A 27,313-nucleotide genomic window follows, 5' to 3' on the forward strand; every position below is an offset into this window, starting at 1 on the left:
CTACTTCCTGAACCATGCCAGGCCACGCCACGTGCCCTCAACTTGGTAAGGGTATCTTGCCTGCTTCATAGGGACAAGGGCCTCATCACCACATCCCTAGCCTGGTGGATGTGGGGGGGGGGGGGAGTCTTTAGGGAGTGGACTTATCAAAACCTGGTGCAGCGCTCAACCTAAATGTTACCTACTAATAAATGAATACAATAATCATTCTTTTTAGGTGACATCCCAAAACGCACTTTATAACGCATTGATACACCATAAATAGTCACTCCAAAACGCACTTTTTAGCGTATCATATATCTTTTTGTGACATTAGGTTGGGGCCATATACAACAATAAGATTAAATAGTAATTAGCAGTTTTTTCTCTTTTCTTCTGTAAAATGTATAGTTTTTTATCCTATGTAGTATTTATGGCATTAGTTTTTATAGATATCAACAAAAATGATTTTAAATAGGTATAGATCGCCATATTAAATAGTCATCACTTCCTTATATATTTTTTAGTACATTCCATATATGCATTTATATTACGTTGTTCAACTTTTGATTGCTGTTAATAAAGGTTTAGAACTGCATTAGTGCAGATATACATGCCCTGTTTTAACTTATATTTTTAGATTTAATAAAAGTGTAGGTTTCAGATATTAATAGTCCCCCGATTTGTATAGCTATTGGAGGTTCCTGAGAGGTAGGAGCATCTCATAGATTATCTTCTATACAGGACCCCAATAAAATGGCCACCGTAGGGTTACCTACAGTTTAAAAGTGTTATTTCACATGCTCCGGTTTAATATATATTGATCAGTTACATAAATAAAAGCGTAGAAATATAAGTATCATCAATAATATTACATTTTCCCTGGTAATGGCTGCAGGAGATTTCCTGAGAGGTAGGAGCAAAAGGCAGGTCCGCCTCTGAACTGTGATTGACATCCAGTTTCCCTATATAAAGCCGCATGTCACCAATGACGTTACCCTGAGGAAGTCTCGTGATAACGGGACATAACGCGTAGGAACGTGGTGACGTATTTTTGGCGTGGATGCCATCTTGCTACACCTAAAAACCCATGCAAGTACACCCATAGCATGTGGTTTTACAGCTTGTTCTATTTTAATGCAAATTGAGTGGGCAATTGGCTATATATGTTCTTAAAAGTATATTAAACTGATTTCCACTATGGAAGATGTCTTCTATCTCTACCTTCTTAATCTTAATGTGAGTTGGCTGTATCTCATTTAAACATCTCTGGAGGTGACCCTGCTGCTTATTACGCATAGCAGTGAAGGGGATATCAAGCGTTTTGGCCCGTTTGGGTCGCTTCAAGGAGGTGAGGGGGCAATTCAGCCGCTTATGGATTATTTCCCATTGGTTCTTATGCACATCCACTTCACGCAACTTTGAATTTTTTAATATATTTTATATACTTTTTTTGTATATTCTTTTTTATTTTTCTTTTGGACTTATTGCATAATATTATTTAAATTTAAGTGGTGTTGATGTTTTTCATAACATTATTTTTATATGTTCATATAATTTTGGTATATTTTTTTTCTCTTGATGTTATAACACAGCACTTGTCACTTTTGTGGAATTTGATCCCTCATTTAGGGATTCACTTATTGTCACTTGGTTCTTTTCCTTATTGGGCATTATTGAGCCATTGTGATCACTATTTTGTGAGCTATTGGTCCCAATTTCAGGGATTCTTTGTATACTATTTGTTTTTTATTCACATCAGTACAGTCCCATTTGGACTTTTTGTTTTCACTGTTTTTTGTTATGGTACCATGTTTAGTCACTTCTTTGTTTTCACTTTAGATCCCTGAGTGGATCAGTTCACTTCACGATAAGGGACTATTATTCAGTGTACACTAATAGTCACATAAAAATAATGATTATTGTATTTATTTATTAGTAGGTAACATTTAGGTTAAGCGCTGCACCAATATATATATATATATATATTTGTCTACTCTAGTATCCATTTGATATATGGATGGGTGCTAGCAGCCCTCCCAATTCGGTAGCATTGTTCATCTAGTAGCGCAGGAGGCTCATACTGTAGTTATCAGAACCTGGAATTCCTCTTAGGCCCCTTTCACACTTGGTGGAACCCATCAGCGCATCTGCTCTCTCAGCGAGGGGATCTGTCCGCTGATCCCCGCTGAGGAAGCAGGTGACAGATCCATGTCCGCTCCGCTTATGCAGAGCAGACATGAACACAGCCTGCTGTCCTCTATGGGCTGTTGGATGTAAACGGACCACCTGTCCATTTCCACCCGTCATCTGATCCAATCCGTCAGACAGATGGGGAATGGATCCCCATCCGTCTCTTTTTAGTGGGTAGGATCGAACCGGATGCAGGAGGGTGTAAACGGACACATGTCCGCTTACACCCACCGCTCAATAAAGAGCAATGGATCGTCCGATCGGATCCACTTGAAATACAGACAACCAGGCCTGATTAGTCTGCTCATGTGAAAGGCGCCATAAGGATAAGCAGGTCCCCAGATATCTTGTCTGGTTACTCATTCCCACCGAAAATACACTGTAAATAAACACACCAACACTGTTGACAATGTATGAAAAGAAAAAAAGTCCCACAGTGTTAATTCATCACCATCATCCAGCGATGTAATCACAATGAACAACACCCTACTACCCTCTGATAGAAGCACAACTATTCACTCTGCCATTAAAAAACATGCCCCACAGTGTAAATCCATCATCAATTACACTGTCCAGCGATTTAATTTAAATCTAGTGTCAGTCACAATGAGCAATGCCCGGCCGACTCGCCAACACAAACACGACATCGCACACCGATGGTCAATGAATATGTCCCACGGTGTAAATCCAGCATCAGTTACGTTGTCCAGCGAAGTAGATCCAATATCAATCGCAATGAACGACGACTCGCCAATATAAACGTGACGACCTGCGCCAACAATCCCCTCCTACTGGGATGTCCAGACCAGTCAGTGATATTGGCTGAAGTCATTCACCAAATATTTGTTTATAATTTGAAAAAAAGAAAAACCGCAGGCAGTGGGGGCCACACAGTGTCAATGGTTTTAAAGGCTAAATTCACCTTTAGTAGCATGTTACATTTTACACCCTAAACATGGGTGTAACACGTAACATGCACCCAGGGGCGGACTGAACATTTGGAAACTTGGGCACTGCCCGAGGGCCCGGGGTCAGTAGGGGGCCCCATGAGATGCCCCTGGTACCTTTTTCATAGGCTTTTTTGAATTTGGGCAAGGACACAGGGTCCCCTTGATCCCTTATTGCCCGGGGTCCCCATGAGTTGTCAGTCCACCCCTGCATGCACCTATTGACCCTGTACCAGAGCCCCTTTCTCTGTGACAGCAGCTGTGGGTTCTTCTCTGTGTACCTGCTGCCAAATTTTTTAAATGGTGTGGCTGTGCAGTGGGCATAGATATGTGAATTAATGATCCACAAAGGCAGTTCGACTTGTGGTTTCAAAAGACTGCGAGCATGCTGATCAGTTCGCTCATAGTCCATTCACACTGCCTACAGCTCTGCAACTGAACGCCCGTACGTTGGTATAAGCCAGTGTTTCTCATCTCCAGTCCTCATGGACCCCCAACAGGTCATGTTTTCAGGATTTCCATTATTTTGCACAGGTGATTTGATCAGTTTCACTGCCTTAGTAATTACCACAGCTGTTTCATCTGAGGGAAATCCTGAAAACATGACCTGTTGGGGGTCCATGAGGACTGGAGTTGAGAAACACTGGTATAAGCACAGAGGGTGTGGCTAGCGGTGACGTCACCACGCACTCCGACGCACGTGTCCGGATCACGTGATCGTACTACCACCATTTTGAGTGCATGCAGGCTGGTGAGACACTGGATACAGGGCTCTGTGCCCTGATGTATCAAATGCTTTTTTCTTACTTATTGTGAGTGTGATTTTAAGGGGTTTTTTTTACAATAAATTTGTTGGATAATATTACACTGGCGAGTTCTTTCTTTACCCACATGTGCTAATTTGGATATGAGAGGATCTTCCTTTGGAGTTTGGTGGAATACCGGATATATATTGATATGCTGATTGATTACCAACACATGAGGATCTTCTTTTGGAGTATGTTTGGTGAATATATACTAATATGCTGGTTAATTACTAGCACATGGTGAGTGTGCATTTTGATGGGGTGTTCTGAGCACTGAATATCACATTTGATGAAGGAGGATCTCAGTACTTCATTGATTGAGGATCATTGATATATGGACTTTTTTGAATGGACTATATTGAGATTCCTTATTTATGTTATTGCACTATTAATTTGCACATATTTGGTGGTGGTTATATATATTTGTGCAAATTAATTTATTGATTCAATTTAGGATTGCGCTATTATTTGTGGTTATTTTGTTTATCACAACTTATTATTATTTACAGTTTTTTATTAATAGCAGCACCTATTAATTATATCCACTCTCTGTTATATTGGCGCAATGATGTTGGTATAGGAGGAGTGTCATACTCATAGAGACATTTCTTTGGTGCCTAACCTTATAGTAAGCACAGACCTGCAGGTATTGTGTGCAGGAGCCTGAGGCTGCATTCACACTTCAGTGTTTTGTAGCTTAACCTGTTTTGTAGACGCCGAGCGCCCGCACATTTGCGTTCTATTAAAAAAGAACATATGTGCTGAGAGCGCGTGCCCTGCGAGCTCCCAGCACACATGTCCAGTACTCAGGGAAAGGTCCCGGTCTCCTCTTTCAATTGGGACCTTTCCCGATCATGTGACGGCGTGTCACAGCGGTCACATGACCTTAAACCCGCCATGCCTCCCGGCTTCTGAAACCCTTAAAGGGACGGGAGGCACCGGCGCAAAGGGGTTAAAGCTCGAAGCTCCAAACTTAAAAAATCGATTGTTAACTATGGTGCCTGTTTGCTCGATCAACTGTGAACAGGCACCATAGAGAGCAATTGATTTTTTAAGTTTGAGCTTTTTTGGGGATTCAAGCTACAAAACAGTCAAGTCTGAATGCAGCCTAATATTGCACCCGTGATTCAGTGACTGCAGGCTCCAGAAGCTTAGTTTTTAATTGTGGAGGTAGCTATCTACCTAGAAACTAATGACGGGGGATCCATTTTGGTAGTGATACTATTACTAAGTAAATGACGTCTGGCTGCAGCAGGCTGATGTTTGGGTCATTGAGCTGGGCAAATGTGGCCATTCAGTTTGGAGAACTTGAACCAGCTAGAGTTTGGGTCTAACTCAACATGGATCCAAACCTCAAGCTCATTCCTACTCCATACTAGGGATAAGCTTTGAGTTTGGGTCGACAGAGAATTGCACTTGAACTCTAGTTGTTGAAGGTTTGCTACATAGGAAAGCTAAATGGCCAGATTTCGCCTGTTTGCCTACCCGATCCTCCAGCAGCTGCTGTAGCCAAAATTTGCATCAGTTAGTGGTGGTACCACCTAGCAACCAATCACCTGTTGCTTAATTCGAAAGGTTAACTAAGGAACTCTGACCTCCATCCAGCACTATGCTGCCTCCCACTCTCCGCTCTGTAGTGGACAAGAGAGTGGCTGAGGCTGGGGAGAAGCAGAGCCGTGTTCACAAGCCAGCTGTCGGTAGATTACAATCGTCAGCTTGCCGAACCCTGTCCTAAGACGATCGGATGCTCCCTGGATCGACAACCTATGGTGTTATTTCTTATTTCTGTAGCCAAACTTTGTATCAGTTGGTGGTGGTATCACTACTGCCACTAAATGAGTGACTTCCCCTCCCGCTGGCTTGTTTCATGTAGTAAACAATCCAGCGGGTATCTCCGAGTGAAGTCATTGACCAAATATGGTCAATGACATTAGGTAGCATGGCTTGTTAAAGCGGAATTAAAGTCCCACTGTGACCCACCATGAAGGCAGGTTTCTCTAAATAAACACAGTGAGTGATCGGTACCGGCAGGGTACAGGAGTCAGCATGGCGGAAGACAGTGAGAGTTGAGGACTGTGTCCCTGTTGGCAGAGCCCTTAAAGCGGAGTTCCAGACATTTTTGTGATTATTAAAAGTCAGCAGCCTACAAAAACTGCAGCTGCTGACTTTTAATAAACACACCCTTACCTGTCCCAGAGTCCAGCCATGTTCTCACACACGCAGTCCCTTCTCTCCTTCTGTCCTCCATGGCGCCAGCATCTCAACTGTGGGCACCAAACTATGACAGCTTCACAGCCTGGTGCCCACTGCGCATGCGCAAGTCACATACTAATTGCTCTGGCAGTCTTCTGGGATCTGTGAAAGTTGCCAGGAGACTAAGAGGGAGGAGGGGGCCGAACTTCCGGCTCACTTCCCTGTGGCAAACTGAGCCGGAAGTGGGAGCGGGTACCTGTCACAAACAGGTATCCGCTCCTCCCTCCCCTCCAAATGGTGCCAAATATGGCAGTGGAGGGGGAAGGAGGAGGCAAATAAGTGAAGCTTCCACTTTTGAGTGGAACTCCACTTTAAGAGATCTCCTCTTCCCCACACAGCACATATGTCAGGAATTGACTAGCCAATAGTGGTGGGACTCACCTGCCTTGTGGGCTGCAGTACCAGGGCTGGCCAGCGGGTGCTCTCAACAACCAGAGGCTCACTTCGGCAATTAGCCATCACCTGGGGTTGATTGCAGGTGGTGTATTTAAGTGATGGCCAGACCTGCAGTCTGTGCCTTGTTGTACTGTTTGCTTGGCCCTGGTTTCCTGATCCTGTTTCTGCCTGTCCTGACGCTGCCTGAACTCTGCCCGTACTGACCTCGGCTAGTCCTGACCACTCTCCCGCCTGCTCCTGGTACTCCGTTTGCCCATTTGCTATGACCCGGCCTGCCTGACTATTGTATCGTATGTTTGTTATCTGTTGGAGGTTTGGTTCAGTTTGTTTGCACTGTGTTATGTTTAGTTTTGCACTGCGTTTTGTATTGTTAGTCTCAATAAATTATATTATTTACTATATCTGAAACCTGCGTTTCCCTGTGTCAGTCCACACACTTCTGGTCACACCCGCATCCCTGACATTACAACAAGGCCATCCTGACCAGAAGTGGCTGCACAGGGAAGCCATCTTGGCTTGTTGCTGGGAAGGATGGATCTTGATGAGGTTGTGTATTTATCTCTGCTAGTGTTTGATGACAGAGAATATGCTTATCAGACTCTGAAGGAGTATACCCGGGATCAACTGCTAGAGTGTATAAGGATCGCTCATTGTCTAGTTGATCAGGGCACAGAGTTTTCTGAGGTGCAGCCATTGATCCAGGTTTGTGTTGAGTTGGCTCGGTCCTGTACCCCTGAAAGCAGGAATGACTTTTTTCCCCCATTTAGTGTGGATCAAGTGGAATCACTGGTATGGTTGTTGGAGGATGATCCAGATTGTTTCCATGAGCACTATGCAGCTTGTCCATCACATGTGCTCATGGATTGCATAAACGCAGTGCAGTCTTTGATCAGACAGGCTATGTGTAAGCTGAGTTTTGTTCAACCAGTACTGCAGACATGGACAGATTTGTTACACCTAGCCTCAGTCGGCTTGCAATATCATTCCTCAGTCCGGTGTCCAGCCCGAAGTGCCTCAGTCCGGTGTCCAGCCCGAAGTGCCTCAGTCCGGTGTCCAGCCCGAAGTGCCTCAGTCCGGTGTCCAGCCCGAAGTGCCTCAGTCCGGTGTCCAGCCCGAAGTGCCTCAGTCCGGTGTCCAGCCCGAAGTGCCTCAGTCCGGTGTCCAGCCCGAAGAGCCTCAGTCCGGTGTCCAGCCCGAAGAGCCTCAGTCCGGTGTCCAGCCCGAAGTGCCTCAGTCCGGTGTCCAGCCCGAAGTGCCTCAGTCCGGTGTCCAGCCCGAAGTGCCTCAGTCCGGTGTCCAGCCCGAAGTGCCTCAGTCCGGTGTCCAGCCCGAAGTGCCTCAGTCCGGTGTCCAGCCCGAAGTGCCTCAGTCCGGTGTCCAGCCCGAAGTGCCTCAGTCCGGTGTCCAGCCCGAAGTGCCTCAGTCCGGTGTCCAGCCCGAAGTGCCTCAGTCCGGTGTCCAGCCCGAAGTGCCTCAGTCCGGTGTCCAGCCCGAAGTGCCTCAGTCCGGTGTCCAGCCCGAAGTGCCTCAGTCCGGTGTCCAGCCCGAAGTGCCTCAGTCCGGTGTCCAGCCCGAAGTGCCTCAGTCCGGTGTCCAGCCCGAAGTGCCTCAGTCCGGTGTCCAGCCCGAAGTGCCTCAGTCCGGTGTCCAGCCCGAAGTGCCTCAGTCCGGTGTCCAGCCCGAAGTGCCTCAGTCCGGTGTCCAGCCCGAAGTGCCTCAGTCCGGTGTCCAGCCCGAAGTGCCTCAGTCCGGTGTCCAGCCCGAAGTGCCTCAGTCCGGTGTCCAGCCCGAAGTGCCTCAGTCCGGTGTCCAGCCCGAAGTGCCTCAGTCCGGTGTCCAGCCCGAAGTGCCTCAGTCCGGTGTCCAGCCCGAAGAGCCTCAGTCCGGTGTCCAGCCCGAAGAGCCTCAGTCCGGTGTCCAGCCCGAAGAGCCTCAGTCCGGTGTCCAGCCCGAAGAGCCTCAGTCCGGTGTCCAGCCCGAAGAGCCTCAGTCCGGTGTCCAGCCCGAAGAGCCTCAGTCCGGTGTCCAGCCCGAAGTGCCTCAGTCCGGTGTCCAGCCCGAAGTGCCTCAGTCCGGTGTCCAGCCCGAAGTGCCTCAGTCCGGTGTCCAGCCCGAAGTGCCTCAGTCCGGTGTCCAGCCCGAAGTGCCTCAGTCCGGTGTCCAGCCCGAAGTGCCTCAGTCCGGTGTCCAGCCCGAAGTGCCTCAGTCCGGTGTCCAGCCCGAAGTGCCTCAGTCCGGTGTCCAGCCCGAAGTGCCTCAGTCCGGTGTCCAGCCCGAAGTGCCTCAGTCCGGTGTCCAGCCCGAGATCTCCCCCCTCTCTTCTCTTCCCTCTCTCTCCCCCCTCAATATCTCTCTCTCCTCTCTCTCTTCCCTCTCTACTGAGGGAGCTCCGCCCTCCATCCATCACTATGCTCGCTCTCCGCTCTGCAGTGAACATGAGAGCAGCAGCGGCTGGGGGAAGCAGGGCAGAGATAACGATCTATCTGTCGCCTGCCCGCAGTCGAGTGGTAGATTGCAATCAGCGTCTTGCTGAACCCGCCCTAGGGCCATCGAATGCTCCCTGAATCAACAACCTATGGTGTTATTTCTTGATACAGTGCGTTATGTGTTGTTCTGACATAAAGCTTGCTGTACACTAAAAACAACAACATGCTGACATCAACCCGATAGCAGAATAACTCCATGATTGGTGTTCTGCTGTAATGGAGGTTTAGGATGTCAGCAATGGGAAGGAGAACAAACTTTTTGCCGATGCTGACTTTAATTTGGTGGTCATCTTCAAATTCTATTGTCAGCAGTTTTCTCTCCAGCTCTTTGGTCTCCTTACATGTTGTGTCAACAATGACACCTTTGTAGTGCAGTTTTTCTGCAGTATATTTGACCTTTTTGATGCTAGTGGGTGACTTAGGGCTGAACAATTTATGAAGCCAGGTCCTCTTCTTCCTAGTTTGCTTATTCTCCTTTTCTTTCCTCTCTTCCTTCAGCCCCAAAATCTTAATGTCATCTTGCTTCTCCGTCTCCTTCTGCATCTTTTTGTTCATGTCAATATTGGATGACATTTGGCCCACTAGGTTTTCTAGGCAACTGTTCCAGAACCTTTGATATTGGTTTACCTTGTCCTGGTAATATTTGAAGCTGACGTTAAGGGCATCCACTGCTTGGCTGAGCTTCGTTATTTCAGCTTGTTGCTGCAGCTGAAATTCATTTTCCTTTGTGACATCCATGTCAGTATTGTTCAGGATATCTTGGGAGTCCATTGCTTTTGAAAGCCCAGCATCCTGTACAGCCTTTGGGTTTGTCAAATTTTTCTCTTTTTGTGGAATATATTTGCTGCCTAAGGAGAGGCAGACTTTAGTTGCTGTCAAGTCTCCACCTCTGTTAGCAGCAGCTGCATTCTCATAAAAAAGAAGATCTTTAACCTTAGGAACTGGTCCAAGATCCTTGAAAATTTGATAAAGACTGTCTTGTTGGTTTGGGATGACCACTTTTTCATATTTTGAAAGCAGCTTATGTGTGCTTACAATGTCCATTGCATGAAGCTCTATCACTGGATTCTTTAGGGAAATCATGTCAGAATATTCATTGAAGCCAAATTCTTCCTCTGGTTCTGGAACATTAAAAACCTCCTCAAACATGCTCCTGAAACGTGGATGGTTTTTGATTATATAGTCATTCTTGATTGAAGCTCCAGCATTTTCCTTGGGGAAATGGCTATTAATTAAGGTGTGGCCGACAAGCACAGCCACGATCAAGAAGTTCTCTTTTTGCCCTGATTCTGTTGACATTTTAAATTTCAGTATTCCAAAGTCATCTGGAGCTGCTATAGCTGGCTGGAAATACTGGTACATGAAAAGGCTAAGAGTCTCAAAGACTTCATCTGCACTTGCCTGGGGGAACTTTTTATGCAGGGCTTGTCTTAGGACTCTTGTCACATACCTTATTCCATAAGGTATACTGTGCACATCTGAGAATATTGCATTTAAGACTAGGTCTGCCATGTTAGTAGTGAGAGAAGGTATTTCCAATAATCTGTGATGTAAGTGAAATATCCCATCTATCACTTCAGTGAGCTTGTTGTGGAGGACATTACATTTTGCAGCCTGCCTGTAAAAGCTGAAGGCAGTCTCAATGCCCATTAATTTTCCTTCCACTATATCCTTGATATGAGTACATTTTTTCTCGACCTCATACTGAATAGCATTTCCCAAAAACTTGACAAAATGATATTCCTCTCTTGGAGTTGAGGCATGATTGTAGAGTCCGGGAAGAAGCCTTTCTTCAAGAATGGTATACTCATGTACTGACATCTGACATATGAGCTTGGACAGGTACTTTGGTTGGGTCTGTAGATGATAGAAGAGGTGCTGATAGGGTTCCAACCTCTGTGTCTTCCTGCTCAGTTCAAGCATGCGTTGTCTGTCAATGGACATCGCATCTTCAATGTCCATTCTGTTGTCCAGCTTTAGTTTTGGAAATCGGGACACAAGGCTTTCTAGTGTCCGTTTCCCATTCACAAGAATTGATATTTTCTTGTCCAAGGTATTCAACTCCTCTTTTAGTGTTTGGATGGCATTCATTTTAGTGGAAACTTCACCTTCTAGGTAATTTATCAATACCTCTTGGGGAGAAGGGATATCCAAGGAGGAGTCCAAGGAATGGGAATCCTTTAGACTGGAACTAACTGATAATCTTTTGCTTCGGAGCAACTTCTTGGAAAGCTTTCCAGCGTGGTTGCTCCCAACAATTGAGCGTATTTCTACAAGGGATGACATAACCTCATTCTCCATAGTTGTAAAACCTGTAAAATAAAAGAAAATGGTTTTAATTGTGTTCTAACCTTTCCTCACTTTGTCTAAAACTAAGAAAACAAAATTGTGAATATATACTGTATACTGTGACTTTCTGGGCATTAGACACCAAAATGTTTGTCCCAAAGCACTGTCATTATTGTGACCCTAGCTGGCTTGTCTTCAGCCACATGGAAATAAACAGAAATTGAGCCTCTTTGGCAGCACATTAAAAAAAGGCTGACTTGAAGTGGTTGTAAAGGCTCAAGGTTTGTCACCTTCATGCATTCTATGCATGAAGGTAAAAAACCTTCTGTGTGCAGCAGTGCCCCCCAGCTCCCCCCCCCCCCAAATACTTACCTGAGCCCTATCGCAATCCAGCAATGTGCAAGACAGCCTCATTGTCCAAGGTCTCTGCCTCCTCATTGGCTAAGACAGCAAGCAGGAGCCACTGGCTCTCACTGCTGTCGATCACAGCCAGTCAGCCAATGAGGTGAGAGAGGGGGCAGGGCCAAACTGCAGCTCTGTGTGTGAATGGACACACAGAGCAGTGGCTTGGGAACATTACCACAACCTTCCCAAACCTGAGACCCCGTCCTCCTCTTCCTATTTCTTTTTCACCATTCATTAACCTTAGATTGGTCCTTAAAGGGCCCACTTAAAAAAAATGAGGGGATATACACCTACCATGTAAGATATATCCCTTCTGACTTTAAAATTGCTCAGGTAACAGTTTAATCCAAAGCCTGTCCACACTAGGCATAATAAAGTTATAATGTTGAGAACCAATTCTACACTATATACCATTCTGCTACATATGCAGATCTGTCACATATTATCCGGCTGTATGTACACAACGTAAAACAAGTATATGGCGTCAATGACAAACAATAAATACATGTAAGCCTAAAGAGCATCTGTGCCCAGACTATGGACATTAAAGTATTCCTATAATTTAACAAGCAGTAAGGGAGCTTTAAAACAAGCCCACCCTAACCCCTCTAGCTGTATATAATGTGAAGTCATTATTACCAAACAACAAAGATGTTACAGCACCTGCCTTGTGTTCCCATTAGGGGGCAGCACCTGCTGTGTTTCTATTAGAGGGCTGGATGGCTGCCAAGATTCAGCTCTCAATAGAAAGGAATAGAGAGATGAGCTGACTTTGTCACTGCCTGTGTTATGAATGTGTGTGCACAGTACTTGTAGGTAGAGGTGAATGAGAAAAACATGTTTTTGTTCAAAATATGGGAAAAAAATGTAGACAAAGTTTCTTACTTTTTCGCTGAGATTCAACAGTGGTCATTTGATGAGAAATGTTTAAATTGGAGCACATTAGTGCAAATATAAACAAGATATTTGAAGAAAACGCCTTTAGCAGTCTAGTACAGTACTGCTCACTACGGAAGACAGAAAGTGTCTGCCTGCTACACTGTGACATCACACAGAGGTCCATGACCACAGAGGTCACATGACCACAGTGAGCACAGCTGATTGGTTGCTATTTTTAGATCTTGTTTTGAACAAAGAACTCTGGTCTAAGGAGCCCAGTAATATGTTACATAAGGGGTTATGCACTGTAATTATCAGGAATACTAATGGGATTAATTCACAAACCCCTGAATACATATATTAATTGTGCTCACATGTAATATTTAAACTTGACTGTAATATTTTATATATAAAATAAACATTTGTGTCTTAGTGTGTTAGCTTTGTGAATGAAGCCCGTAGAGTGGTGTAAAATCAGGCTTTTTTAATAGGAGAAATTGTTGAAATCAATAAATCAACCAAATGTTAATTTACAGCAGTTTGTCTTGGGGTAGGCCTGGTGGGGGGGGGGGGGTTGTTAGGCGGTTTCCATCCCCCACCTTTAGCTGTGGAACTGTAATTTTCAAATCTCAGTGGATTCAACTGAAAATAACAGTCATTTTTTTTTCAAATTTAGAGACTTCAACCTGCTGCTGAGGCATGGTATGGGGGATGGGCAACACACCTTTATAAACAGTGCTACCCGTACTAATGCAAGTCCAGAGCCATGTTTAGATAGCTTGTTGGGTGATGATGTTGTCTGCCTTTCAGAGGGGACACTGGAGGTTTAATTCACAGAATTAATACACCAGGATAGTATGCTTATATTCTATACACACATCAATCTACAGTATATTTAATGTAAACAGGAAGCTCTCCAGCAGATTGTTGCAGTGTACATGGATGAGGCAAACCATTTAAAGTATAACTGGAGGCAAACCTTTTTTTCTAGTTATGGATAGAGTGGAGAGGGATTAGAACCCCTGTCAGATTTTATTGCTGTCTGTGTCTCCGTTAGGGAGATTTGCCCTCTCTATTTGTCCTGATTACCATTATCACTGAAAGTAAAAGAAAATCCTACATTTTGGGTTGTTCCCAGAAAAGTAATAGGGGGGAAATCTTCCAATGGGGACACTAGAGTCTCCAAGGAATCCTGTTAATTTGCTGGGATTTTCTTCTCGCTTCCTCTTTGGCTATGGGACAAGAAGTGAAGGGAAAGGCACAGATGGCGAAAAAAAAAAATTCTGACAGGTTATAACCCCTCCCTTACTCTATCCAAAATTAAAAAAAGGGATGCCTGTAGTTCTACTGACGGGTGATTAAAATAATCAGCTTTTATTTATTCATGTTGCTTGAGGTGATTGTAGCCGAATTAGTGAATTTGCGACAGAAACAATTGAGTACTGTCCGTGATACTTTTTTTATTTGCACTAACTTACAATTTTGAGGACAAGCTTTCGGGGAATGTCCCCTTCTTCAAGGTCCAAGCAGTACTATACAAATCACAAAGTTTTAGCAGAATGTTAGAAGAGATGGGAAAAAAAAAAGGCTAGAGATAAGGCACAGCAAAAGCAAAGGAGGGGGGGGGGGAGAGGGTAAGGCAACACTCACATCACAGAGGGAGTGAAGCTTGAGAAGCTTGGGTTTCCCAAAATTAAAAAATACTGGTGTAAATGATTATGAATTGTGAGCTGGAGTTTGGATTCAATTTGTTAGTGTATCTAAATCTGCTAATACATGTAACACTCCCCTACCTCCAACAAACTGGTGCTGTCTTCATTCCATTAACGCCAATGATGCGGCTTATTTTATTTAATTAACACCAATGATGGCAAATTTATTCTATTCCATTAATACCAAGGATGGGGCTCATTTTATTCCATTAATACCAAGGATGGGGCTCATTTTATTCCATTAATACCAAGGATGGGGCTCATTTTATTCCATTAATACCAAGGATGGGGCTCATTTTATTTCATTAATACCAAGGATGGGGCTCATTTTATTTCATTAATACCAAGGATGGGGCTCATTTTATTTCATTAATACCAAGGAAGGGGCTCATTTTATTCCATTAATACCAAGGATGGGGCTCATTTTATTCCATTAATACCAAGGATGGGGCTTATTTTATTTCATTAATACCAAGGATGGGGCTCATTTTATTCCATTAATACCAAGGATGGGGCTCATTTTATTTCATTAACACCAAGGATGGGGCTCATTTTATTTCATTAACACCAAGGATGGGGCTCATTCTATTCCATTAACACCAAGGATGGGGCTCATTCTATTCCATTAACACCAAGGATGGGGCTTATTTTATTTCATGGACATTTCATGGTTTATTTTATTCCACTGACTTTAATCCCACTGATAACAATTATGGGGGTTATTTTTCTCTCAATGACACAGAAATTTGAGACTTATGTTGCTCCCATTGTCACAGTGATGGGATTTATTTTTTTACTTGGCTGGTAAACGCAATTATTAACAAAATCCTGGGGTATATTTTACTTTTCGGTGTATTTGTTTGAAGGAAGGGTGTCAGGGCGTTTGGATCAGATAGTAGACGGCTGTGTTCAAAGGCTACTTGAGATACCTTCAGCATTTGACCTTTCCCATTGTGGAGTCACCTCTTTTGGGTGAGCCTTTTCAGTCTTAGGTAGAGGTGACCCAAATTGGCTTAATGACATGGATGGATTACTGGTATTCTGAAGTGCCGCAAGTTTTTGAACTATGCTTGAGATATATTAACACACCGCAGGGTGTGTTTGGTAAACATTGAATTATAAAAAAAGTAAACATACTGTACTTAATCTAAGCTGAAAGTCACTGAGCTAAGATACTTTCCAATGGCGTATATTAACACTAAAACACAAAGATGTACGTTTCATGTTTTTATTGGTATTTAATAAATGTTGGTAGATTCAGTGGGGGAGTTGATAAAGAGTGTTGCAAGAATAAAGTCAACGCTACTCTCACAAACTGAAAAATTGGAGCAGGTTCTGCAACTGCAACATCGGCTGGCTATAAAAAAATATGACAGCAGGCCGACTTTTGAATGACGCATGCGCCATTCAAATGCTAGGCGGACTTGGGCATTCTCGGTGGAGGGGCGGGCGTGAAATGGCATCAAGGCACTGCTTGGCGCGTTTTTAAATTGTGGGGCTGTGGTCATTGGCCGAGTGCGGCATGAGTCTCACTGAGCTCTTGGTCCTTCTCTTTTCTCTGGCCGGCCGGGCAGCATTACAGAGTGCCAGAGGGCACTAATACAAAGGGCTGTCCTGTCCTGCTTCCACTCACAGCTGCTTGGCAAAATTGGACAGGGGTAGGGGTAGGGATGTAAAACAGAGCACAGGGATCAAATATGTGCATATACCATACAAAATGCAGGTTTCAAGAACATGTACTGTGTAGTGTGCAGAGGTCAGGAGCAGGTAATGTGCATAGTTCAGGGGTCAGAAATTAGTAATGTACAGATTGCTGGGGTCAAGAGTATGTAATGTAGGAGTGCAAAACATACAAAATGCAGGGATCAGGAGTGTGTAATGTTCATAGTGTAGCCTGCTGAGTGGTACAGCATGTGGCACATTATCACTTGCATTGTCAGACTAAGTAAGGCCATTTTACTGCTCCCCCTTAAGTTGCAAAGTGTATACATGTGGCTTCAATGCTTTACATTGTGGTGCAGCAAAAGTGATATTGCCTGGAGAGCTCGGCGGACACTACCACTTGCTGAATTCAACCCATTCAACTGAATGGGGCTGTGCAGCAACCGTGTGCAGTGCACATGGCTGCAGCTGAGTGGTGTTGGATTTTAGGGGTTAAAACAGGTGGTGAGGAGGCAACATAATGCTTCCTCACCACCTGTCGAACAACTCTAAATATTGATCCACCACAGATCACTCTTTAGAGAGCAACACAACTGTAAAAAGGAGCCCTGCAGCTATATTTACACTTGTGGCTGAGGAGCAGTAAAAATGCAAGGTTGAGCTGTGTTATCACCACCCAGCCATTCCCTTTAAGCTGCAAAGGCAGCAAAAGGGGGTGTACAAATGCTGCAGCCAAATTGTGCAGCAAAAATTGTCCCTGCTGTTGAGTTCACTGGGCAGGGACAGTTGCGGGTATAAGGGGTTTAAACAGTTGGTGAAGAGGCGATATAATTCCTCCTCACTGCCTGTCACATTCCCTTTAAAGAGCAATCCAAATGTGGATTGTTCTTCAGAGGGCACCTCATGTGTAAATGAGACCTAAGGCTGTTCAGATGATACAGTAATTTCTATCAGTTCAGCAGGGGCCTGGGAAAAGGAGTGGGACTACTTAATATTTACTTCGGGGCACCGCTGCTGCTGGTCTGCAGCAATTACAAAAAAAACAAACTTGCCTGTGTCTGAAAATCATCAAATAGTCCGGCAGAGTAATCATGTTGCAGTTCACAGCAATAACATTGATACAGGCACAAACAGGCACAAATTTTAATTCAGTTGTCGGGTACTGTAGCACAAGGATTACTCCGCCAGGGGCCCAGGAAGTTTTTTTAATTGCTGCAGACCAGGAGAGCAGTCAGCAGTACATGGAAGTAAAAGGTCCCACTCTGCCGACGGACCCCTGTTGAATTGCAAGCTCTGGGCCCCATACAGGAGGACCAGAGGTACCCCCTTATCGCTCTGCACAGGAAGGCAGAAGACCATACAGCGAAGAACTAGTGCAGAGTTCAGTTTAAATCTGTTCTAATGGCAGAACGTTTTTTTACTTTAATGCCTTCAGTGCATTAAGGTAAAAAAACCTTCTGAATGCAGCTCCCCAGCCCCCCTTATACTTACCTGAGCCCCATTTCGATCCAGCATGTGCATCAAAACATGAAGAAAAATAGATCAAATTTGTGTTGTTCCTCTAAAAAAAATTGAAGAAAAGTGAATATTAGACTGTTCAAAAAAATATCAGTATTTGTATTCTTCTTTACAAACTCAAACATTCACTATATAAACTGAAAAATGTTTGAAGATTTTGCTTTCCTTTGAATGACTTAATGAATATTTGGTTGTAGTCGCACTGTTTCTGAGAACTGCTGTACATCTGTGTTGCATGGAGTCACCCAACTTCTGGCCCCTGTGATCAGGTATTCCAGCCCAGGATGATTGGACTACATTCCACAGTTCTTCTCTGTTTCTTGGTTTTGCCTCAGAAACTGCATTTTTGATGTCACCCCACAAGTTTTCTATTGGATTAGGATCCGGGGATTGGGCTGGCCACTCCATAACGTCCATCTTGTTGGTCTGGAACCAAGATGTTGCACGTTTACTGGTGTGTTTGGGGTCGTTGTCTTGTTGGAACACCCATTTCAAGGGCATTTCCTCTTCAGCATAAGGCAGCATGACCTCTTCAAGTATTCTGATGTAATCAAACTGATCCATGATCCCTGGTATGCCATAAATAGGCCCAACACCGTAGTATGAGAAACATCCCCATATCATGATGCTTGCACCACCATGCTTCACTGTCTTCACAGTGTACTGTGGCTTGAATTCAGTGTTTGGGGGTCGTCTGACAAACTGTCTCCGGCCACTATACCCAAAAAGAACAATCTTACTTTCATCAGTCCACAAAATGTTGCGCCATTTCTCTTTAGGCCAGTCAATGTGCTCTTTGGCAAATTGTAACCTCTTCAGCACATGTCTTTTTTTCAACAGTGGGACTTTGCGGGGGCTTCTTGCAGATAGCTTGGCTTCACATAGGCGTCTTCTAATTGTAACAGTCCTCACAGGGAACTTTACACCTTCTTTCATCTTCCTGGAGCTGATTGTTGGCTGAGTCCTTGCCATTTTGGCTATTCTTCTATCCATTCAAATGGTAGTTTTTCGCTTTCTTCCACGTCTTTCAGGTTTTGGTTGCCATTTTAAAGAATTTGTGATCATTTTAGCTTAGCGGCCTATCATTTTCTGCACTTCTTTATATGTTTTCCCCTCTCCAATCAACTTTTTAATCAAGGTACACTGTTCTTCTGAACAATGTCTGGAACGACCCATTTTCCTCAGAATTTCAGAGAGAAATGCACTGTAACCAGCATGTACATTTGCTGCCTTCCTTCCTTAAATAAGGGCAATAATTGCCACCTGTTTTTCAAAGAATGAAAGACCTCACTAATGGAACTCCACACTGCTATTATTTTGAACTTGCCCCTTTCAATTAGTGATTCAATTACACAGAATCAGCAGCATACATGTCATGACTGTTGGGTCTGTTGGATTTCTATTAGTCTACTACACTGCTAGTAAATTATTTTCAGCAATGACCAAGTCCTTCATACTAAAAGGGTGCCTAGAACTTTTGCTGAGCCGAAAAAGCTGACATTCGTCAACAGCACCAACCAAAGCATTGGGAGGAAGGACATTTTTTGCATCTAGCGTTGAACATCAGGGCAAGCCTGGTCCTGCCTGACAGCGAATGGGATAAACCAGATATTACACATTCATGTCCCATGCTGCAGAATGGTAAGCAGCAACAGTCTGGTGTGAAGATGGGGATATGGGACTTCCTCAAGAAGGACCCCATTAAATCCTTAACGCTTATGCAAAATCAGGGTCGGTTGGTCCTGGACTTCAGAGTCTGAACATGGGAGTGAAAAGTTTGGAGCATTTCTAGGGGAAGGAAAAACTTTGCACAGGACAAGGATTAGAATCAGGCTCAGATATTCAGAGCAATGAAAGGATCCAGCTCTGAGTTCTATTTCTAGAATTTGAGGATCATCCAGGATCTCAATAGGATCTGCACAGTCTGATGGATGTTGACTGACCTGTTGGCATTTTGCACAGTAGAGTAGCAGATGGCTAAAGAGGGATCACTTTGATGCATTTGGCCAGCTTGAATATGTATTGCAATATATGGAAAGCAAGAATCCTTGTTTACTAGTAATAAGTAAGTGTGCATTGAGAAGACCCTTGGTACAGTAGACAGGTCCAAGGCATGGCAATACTTAGAAAAAAAGGCTACAAGGCCTGGAAAGTCCCCCACATGAAAGTTACAATGACAAACCTGGCAGACTCCATGCAACGTTTAAGTACCCAATAGGAGAAGTTATCAGCCATTAGTTGCAGTATGAGGCAGATGTCCCTGTGGTACTGATCTCAGGAGAGAGAAGCTGTGTCAGACCAGAGTGATGGCTTGCCAAACCAAAGGCAAAAGAGATCCTCAATGTCTGAAGTCCTGGGAACAGTAGTAGGATGGGGCCATCTAAGGATTCAGCTTGGCATAGAACAGTCTATGCAAATACATTTAGGCTAGGTGTTAAGCCTATAGACTAAAGCTCCCCATGTACCAACCCATCTGAGGGGATAGGGTAGACTTCCACATTGGCCACAGCTACAGAAGCTGTAGAAAATAACAGAGATAGATTCTGGAGGAGAAGGTGAGGCAGACTGATTGCAGTTAACATGACCTTTGGCAAAAATGGCATGATGCCTTACAGAGATAACCAACAATATATATAATTCCAGGTATATAGAGTATAGTAGCAGCAAGGGTTACTGATGCACCACCTGTAGAACAAGCCCTTAGGTACTCACTGATTGCAATCCGGGTGCGCAACAACAGCCCCCTCAAGGGCATCCCAAACAGTCTTCACTGTACCGGTGGTCATACCCTTTAGGAAGGATCTTCAGAGACAGGGTACCACCAGTGGATGGACCTCAACCCTGGAACTGTATAGCACCATGCAGATAGCTCAAATACAATGCACTAAGTGCCAAGGTGAGCACCTCACACAGGATCCAGTGCCTAGAGCAAAGTTTGGCTCCACATTTTCTCTCAGGTGGGATCTGGGCACAATCCTCCAAGGCTCTATCAAGGAGTCAACCAACTTGCAAAGCTGCAAAATGAAGTGGCAGTGGCTATGGAGCAACTAGGAATCTTCACAGAAGAGTCTTGAAGAAAATAAACAATAAAAAGAAACCATTACTTCTCTCAGAAAAAAGAGCTGAAGTCCATACTCCTAAAGCAGAACTTCTAATACTTTTGGGTGATATATATATATATATTTATTTTTGAGTGGGTTCCTATTGGGAAAGTGCAACACTACTTGTGCATGGACAGTGGGAAGCCAGCTGTAAAGCACCAGAAAGTCACTGCCGGCTTCCACATCCAAGATGGCCGTGCCGCGGAACCCTAAGACCGGCAAAGAACTGGCCTTGGTGAGGACAGCGCTGGATCCCTGTTATGTTTATTAAAAGTCAGCAGCTACAGTATTTTTTTTTTTTTTAGGGCAAAGTTCCTTTTAAGGATAATAGCGAAAAACTGAGGCATGCTAAGAGCTGGAGGAGTTATTCTGCGCCATCCTTACTGCTTTCTTGTTTTAGCATCCCATCTCCTGAAGGTGGCAGCATAACACAGGGTTAAAACTATAGATCCTGTGTCATGTACTATACTGTACAAATGAGAATTGTGTTTGTTGTACAAATAAATACTGGAATCACCATGGTAAGACTAAAATGCCAATTAAAATAATAAATCTGGACTTACCTGTCTCACAGGTAAATATCTTCAGATAACATGTTGGGGAATACTGTAAATCTGCCCATGAAGCGGCACACTTGTAAGATGTAGTCCAGCAAAAGTGACATGCAGAAAAAAAAAATTGCTGCTAAATGTAATTCCCTTGCCGGTTTCTTTATGGTTGCATGGGGTCCCTCCAAAATCTATACCAAATCCTTATCTAGCCATTCAGCTTGACTGGTCAGGAAATAGAGAAGCAGGAAGCATGCACCCCCCTACTTCCTGAACCATACCATGCCAGGCCACGCCACGTGCCCTCAACTTGGTAGGGGTACCTTGCCTGCTTCATAGGGACAAGGGCCTCATCACCACATCCCTAGGCTGGTGGATGTCGGGGGGGGGGGGGGGGGAGTCTTTAGGGAGTGGACTTATCAAAACCTGGTGCAGCGCTCAACCTAAATGTTACCTACTAATAAATAAATACAATAATCATTATTTTTAGGTGACATCCCAAAACGCACTTTATAACGCATTGATACACCATAAATAGTCACTCCAAAACGCACTTTTTAGTGTATCATATATCTTTTTGTGACATTAGGTTGGGGCCATATACAACAATAAGAAAAAATAGTAAATAGCAGTTTTTTCTCTTTTCTTCTGTAAAATTTATAGTTTTTTATCCTAAGTAGTATTTATGGCATTAGTTTTTATAGATATCAACAAAAATGATTTTAAATAGGTATAGATCGCCATATTAAATAGTCATCACCTCCTTATATATTTTTAGTACATTCGATATATGTTCAACTTTTGATTGCTATTAATAAAGGTTTAGAACTGCATTAGTGCAGATATACATGCCCTGTTTTAACTTATGTTTTTAGATTTAATAAAAGTGTAGGTTTCAGATATTAATAGTCCCCCGATTTGTATAGCTATTGAAGTTCCTGAGAGGTAGGAGCATCTCATAGATTATCTTCTATACAGGACCCCATTAAAATGGCCACCGTAGGGTTACCTACAGTTTAAAAGTGTTATTTCACAAGCTCCGGTTTAATATATATTGATCAGTTATATAAATAAAAGCGTAGAAATATAAGTATCATCAATAATATTACATTTTCCCTGGTAATGGCCGCAGGAGATTTCCTGAGAGGTAGGAGCAATAAGCAGGTCTGCCTCTGAACTGTGATTGACATCCATTTTCCCTATATAAAGCCGCATGTCACCAATGACGTTACCCTGAGGAAGTCTCGTGATAACGGGACGTAACGCGTAGGAACGTGGTGACGTATTTTTGGCGTGGATGCCATCTTGCTACACCTAAAAACCCATGCAAGTACACCCATAGCATGTGGTTTTACAGCTTGTTCTATTTTAATGCAAAGTGAGTGGGCAATTGGCTATATATGTTCTTAAAAGTATATTAAACTGATTTCCACTATGGAAGATCTCTTCTATCTCTACCTTCTTAATCTTAATGTGAGTTGGCTGTATCTCATTTTAACATCTCTGGAGGTGACCCTGCTGCTTATTACGCATAGCAGTGAAGGGGATATCAAACGTTTTGGCCCGTTTGGGTCGCTTCAAGGAGCTGAGGGGGCAATTCAGCCGCTTATGGATTATTTCCCATTGGTTGTTATGCACATCCACTTTATCACCTGTACGTTTCAAAAAGCGTTGGAATACTTGGTGTTCACGCAACTTTGAATTTTTTATATATTTTTATATGCTTTTTTTGTATATTCTTTTTTATTTTTCTTTTGGACTTATTGCATAATATTATTTAAATTTAAGTGGTGTTGATGTTTTTCATAACATTATTTTTATATGTTCATATAATTTTGGTATATTTTTTTCTCTTGATGTTATAACACAGCACTTGTCACTTTTGTGGAATTTGATCCCTCATTTAGGGATTCACTTATTGTCACTTGGTTCTTTTCCTTATTGGGCATTATTGAGCCATTGTGATCACTATTTTGTGAGCTATTGGTCCCAATTTCAGGGATTCTTTGTATACTGTGTCATGGAAATTTTGTATTGTTGGTCGAACTTTAAATGTGTCATGTATTCGTGTTATTCATATGTCTCTCGTGTGGCTTAATTAAAGCTCTGAAGGCTGCAATTGGGCCATGCGCATGTACAATGTATGTATTACAGTACTCGGCTTGGTAATGGATGAGATGGCAGATCTGCGCTTATAGACCGGCGTGTATACCACCACGGCATTCCATGCGAATGCTGCTGTCAGTAGACCGTGGGCCTGTATCCACATATCAGCAGCATGGTACCACGTGGGCTTCATAACGCAATGCGCAAGCGGTGTGAACTCCACGTGTAGGCTTATGCATATCTTACAACCCATTACCAACTTGAAACTGTATCTGGGATGGATGTGTTTTAATAAAGATCGTATCGGGCCCATCCAGGTACAGACTGATATTTTTAGGGAGTGCTTGTACAGAGAATTTTGCATACCAATAGAAGCTAGTAGGACAGGAAATATGACCTCAGATGGCTCATAGGGGGGAAGGGGAGGAAGTCTGCTGACCTCAGAAGACTCATGGGGGAGGACCAGTGATAGATAATAGCAAAGGCTATGCTCCAATTGGAATGTATATCCTCTGTATAGGCAATCCCCATTGTATTGTTCGGTGGGAGGGTTTGACTTTATTCATGTGGGGGGCATGTGTGTATTCTTAATAAAAACAGAGAGCTGAGCCTAAAGCCGGCCCTTATGTGAGTTGCAACCAGCCTTAGAGTGTCGTGTGATCATTCCAGGGTAACGGAGCTCCATCACCCACAAATTCAACAGAACCAAAGTATTTGGATGGGCAGGAATCGTGTAGTTTGGCTGCAGTCGTGGTAAGCGAGATTCGCACAGCTTTATGGGGGATTTCTGCGCATCCAACTGCGAGTACTCACGGTAAGGAGAAATTCGTTAAAGCGAATTTCCAAGACAGTTTGGCGAGCCTGGTGGATACTAACGCGTATTCTTGCGTAGCTAACCTAGAACGAGGGGGGAATGGCCATCATGAACTAGCAAAAAGTATGCCGGCACATTTCAGGTCTCTCTGCCATTAAGAGGATCGCTTTTTGCGTGTTCGTGTGGCTGATTTCGCTCTCTGTTAGCTAACAAGAAATACCGCTTAACAAGGACCTCGTTTTTTGTCCTAAACTCTTGATTTGTGGGTGAAAAGACGAGGGTTTGTCTCTGCTGAGAGCAGCAGGGGGGGTGGGTTTGGTTGGCTGGATTTGGTCAAGTTTAAAAATCTTCCAACCAAAAATTAAACGGGTATATGTTTTAGTGGGTAAAAGTTGTTGCATAGTGTTAGGTAAGTATTTGTGGGCTGTAGGTACTGTGGTGATTGCTTTACCCCCCTCCACGTGAGGTAATTATTACAGTGCTGAAAGGCTTAGGTTAATTGTTAACTGTTGTAAGATCTCTGTGTGTATGTGATCTGTACAATGTGTACTACTGCTCCCAGCAAGCATGCAGCAGGGGGTCCTTTCTGTTACATGTGCATGTTAGTGTGATATGTTGGTGTTTTATGTCCGTTCTGTGATTGTGCCCAAATTGTGTTGTATGTGTGCTTCATATTGTTGTGTAATTGTCCAGTGTATGTTCTGTCTAAAAGTCTGTTTTATGTAAGAGGCAATTTTGAGGCTAGAGTCTGCCGTGTGCTCCTCTGTGGGGGGTCATTCTAGTATCTGCCATGTGCTCCTCTGTGGGGGGTCATTCTAGTATCTGCCATGTGCTCCTCTGTGGGGGGTCATTTTCTTGACTAAACCACATGGACTCCTTTTGTTTGGTGGCCATTTTGTTGGCTACCAAATGTGCAGTAATCTCTATGCAATGTGCATGAAGTTTCCTATATGCATTTGACCCATATTGTGTTTTTAATCCAAATTTTTTACAGTTTAAGTTGTTTGCTTTTAGCTTTAAATTTGCGTATTGCCAGCCAATTTAAAGTGTGTTAAGCGAGTTTTCCCTTCACGTGTTCCACATTTAATGAGCGCGGTGAAGTCTGGGTTTTTGCACATAGATTTCTTGTATAGTGATTATGTTTTTCTTGTGTTTTTCCTGTTAAAAGTAGTTCCTTATTGTAAAGCGGGTTTGTTTTAAGCTGCTGTGTCGCGTGTTTCACGTCCAGCAGACTTTTTGTGTAAACGGTTCTAGGTGGTTGCAGTAAAGATTGCGTGTATAACGTGGATCGTTTAGCGGTGCTGATAGGAGTGATTTTTGCGTCAGCAACAAGGTTACTTTTGGCGCAGTTTTTCGGTTTACCTCTGTGTAATTGTTTTACTGTGAAACGTCCCGTGTTTTTCATAAGGATCCACTTTGTCCTTTTTAACAGTTTTTCAGGTTGAAAAGAGTTTTTTTTTTTCTCTGTGTGTATTAGGAAAGTTTTTTTTCTTTACACAAATTTCCTAAAGGTCAGTTAGCAGGTTTCTGCCCAACCAGTGACCCCTAAGTAACATCCAAGAACCCCTCTTTTTGTTTTGACTTGTGTTAGCTACTGTGTGCAGGGAGAGAAAAGCCACTTTCATCATTGTGCGGTGTGGCCTGCCAAACACAGTGGGTGATGAGAACCACATAAATTACGCTGTGCGAGTGGGCGGTCCAGGGAAGTCCTGGTCACCACAAACACTTCGGGTGGTCAGGATCACACAAATTGCGCTGTGGGAGTGGGAGGTGTGCTCTCAGTCTGACCGCCACTTGATGCGCTTCGGGTGATCGATAAGTATCACATAAATTACGCTGTGCTGGGAAAGTGGTGGAATCAGGCCTCTCGGTAGGATCCCACCGAGTGCTCCAGGGGGTAAACAGGTACCCGGACGCGGGATATATACCAGTGACTAGTCACGATGGGCAGTAGTCAGTCCATGAAGAGAGAGGGGGAACCAGCCCTCTTCAGGGTAAGGACAGCTGCACAACTGATGAAGGTGAGTTTGGGGGGGAAGTCTACAGAACCCCTCAAAAGGTGGAATAAATGGTCGAAGGGTACCAGATGGGAAATTCCCCGGGAAGGTACATTTGACGCATGGAGGTGGGAAAAATTCATCTCTGAATTTGAACCACGGATGCAGGCGTCAGAACTAGAGATCGCACAGCTATGGCTTCACAGGTCAATCCGATTAGGGAGGCAGGGCATACATAAACTGGTGTCTGTCCGGAAGAACCAGGTGATGTATACCTGGCCTCCAGAGGGAATAAAACAGGAGGATCCAGTGTCAGAGGTGGAGGAAGCTCTTTCAGGGCTGACTCTACTAAGGTAGGCAGGATCAGGGTCTGCTGGGGTCCCCCAACAACCAACAGTGGCTGAGATAAGTATAACTGCACCTGTCTCTTCTGTTAGTGACGTCACTCTTGATGTACCTTCTGTGTCTTCTGTCTCTATGCCTCTGCCTCTACCTCTCCCTTCTCCCTGCTTCACCCCAGCTCCTTCTGTTTCCAACTATGAAGCCTTCTCAACAACCGATTTGCAGACCATCTGTGAATCAAGGGGAATAGACACCCGGTTAAAAAAACAGGGCGGATTGCATCAAAGCGCTACGAACCACTGATCAGACCCCTGCCCCCCAGCTATACCCTGATCTGAGGGACCTCAAACCTGAAGGTGCAGTAAGCGAGGTGGTTAATCTAAGCCCACCGATGATGCTGGGTCAGCCCTTGCACTCTTCCCGGACCGAGGCCTATCCAGTCAGGGTGCAGCAATTTGAAGGTCCTCCCAATGCACGGGGGGAACGGACTTTAGGGGAACGGGTAGTTTGGCATGTCCCCTTCACCCCGGCAGAGATCCGCACTATTCTGGCTGAGCTCCCGGACTATCGAGTCAATCCGAGAGGATTTGCTCGAATGTTTGGACAAAACCAGTTCAGCTATGGTATGAGCGGGTCAGATTGTGCACAGATCCTACGGGCAAAGGTGGGCATGGAAGTGGCCAGTACAGTGATTGCAGGGTGCTCTATAACCACGCATGAGGAGATGACTTCAGGGGGCAAAGAGTTCTGTACACAGCTAAAGGCAAAGCTTCCAGAAATGTATGGTGCTACCTCTACTACGGACATGATGAAGCTCACCCAGGGTCCTAATGAGGAAAGCGCCTGCTTCTGGCGCCGTCTCAAGCAGGCGGCACTGGAT

At 44.1% G+C, this 27,313-nt stretch overlaps 1 protein-coding gene and 1 pseudogene across 4 annotated transcripts in view; one reads left to right on the top strand and one right to left on the bottom strand.

The window, feature by feature from the left end:
• Window positions 1–27,313, top strand: part of LOC149453044 (uncharacterized) — an 86,376-nt gene that overhangs the window by 55,885 nt on the left and 3,178 nt on the right. The window lies entirely within an intron of this gene.
• On the bottom strand, window positions 9,410–11,151 carry LOC149453046 (ras GTPase-activating-like protein IQGAP2; annotated as a pseudogene).

The sequence above is a fragment of the Staurois parvus genome, unplaced genomic scaffold, assembly GCF_062004578.1.
Source record: "Staurois parvus isolate SC_StPar_1 unplaced genomic scaffold, SC_StPar_1.0 ptg000453l, whole genome shotgun sequence".
In the NCBI taxonomy this organism is placed as follows: Eukaryota; Metazoa; Chordata; class Amphibia; order Anura; family Ranidae; genus Staurois; species Staurois parvus.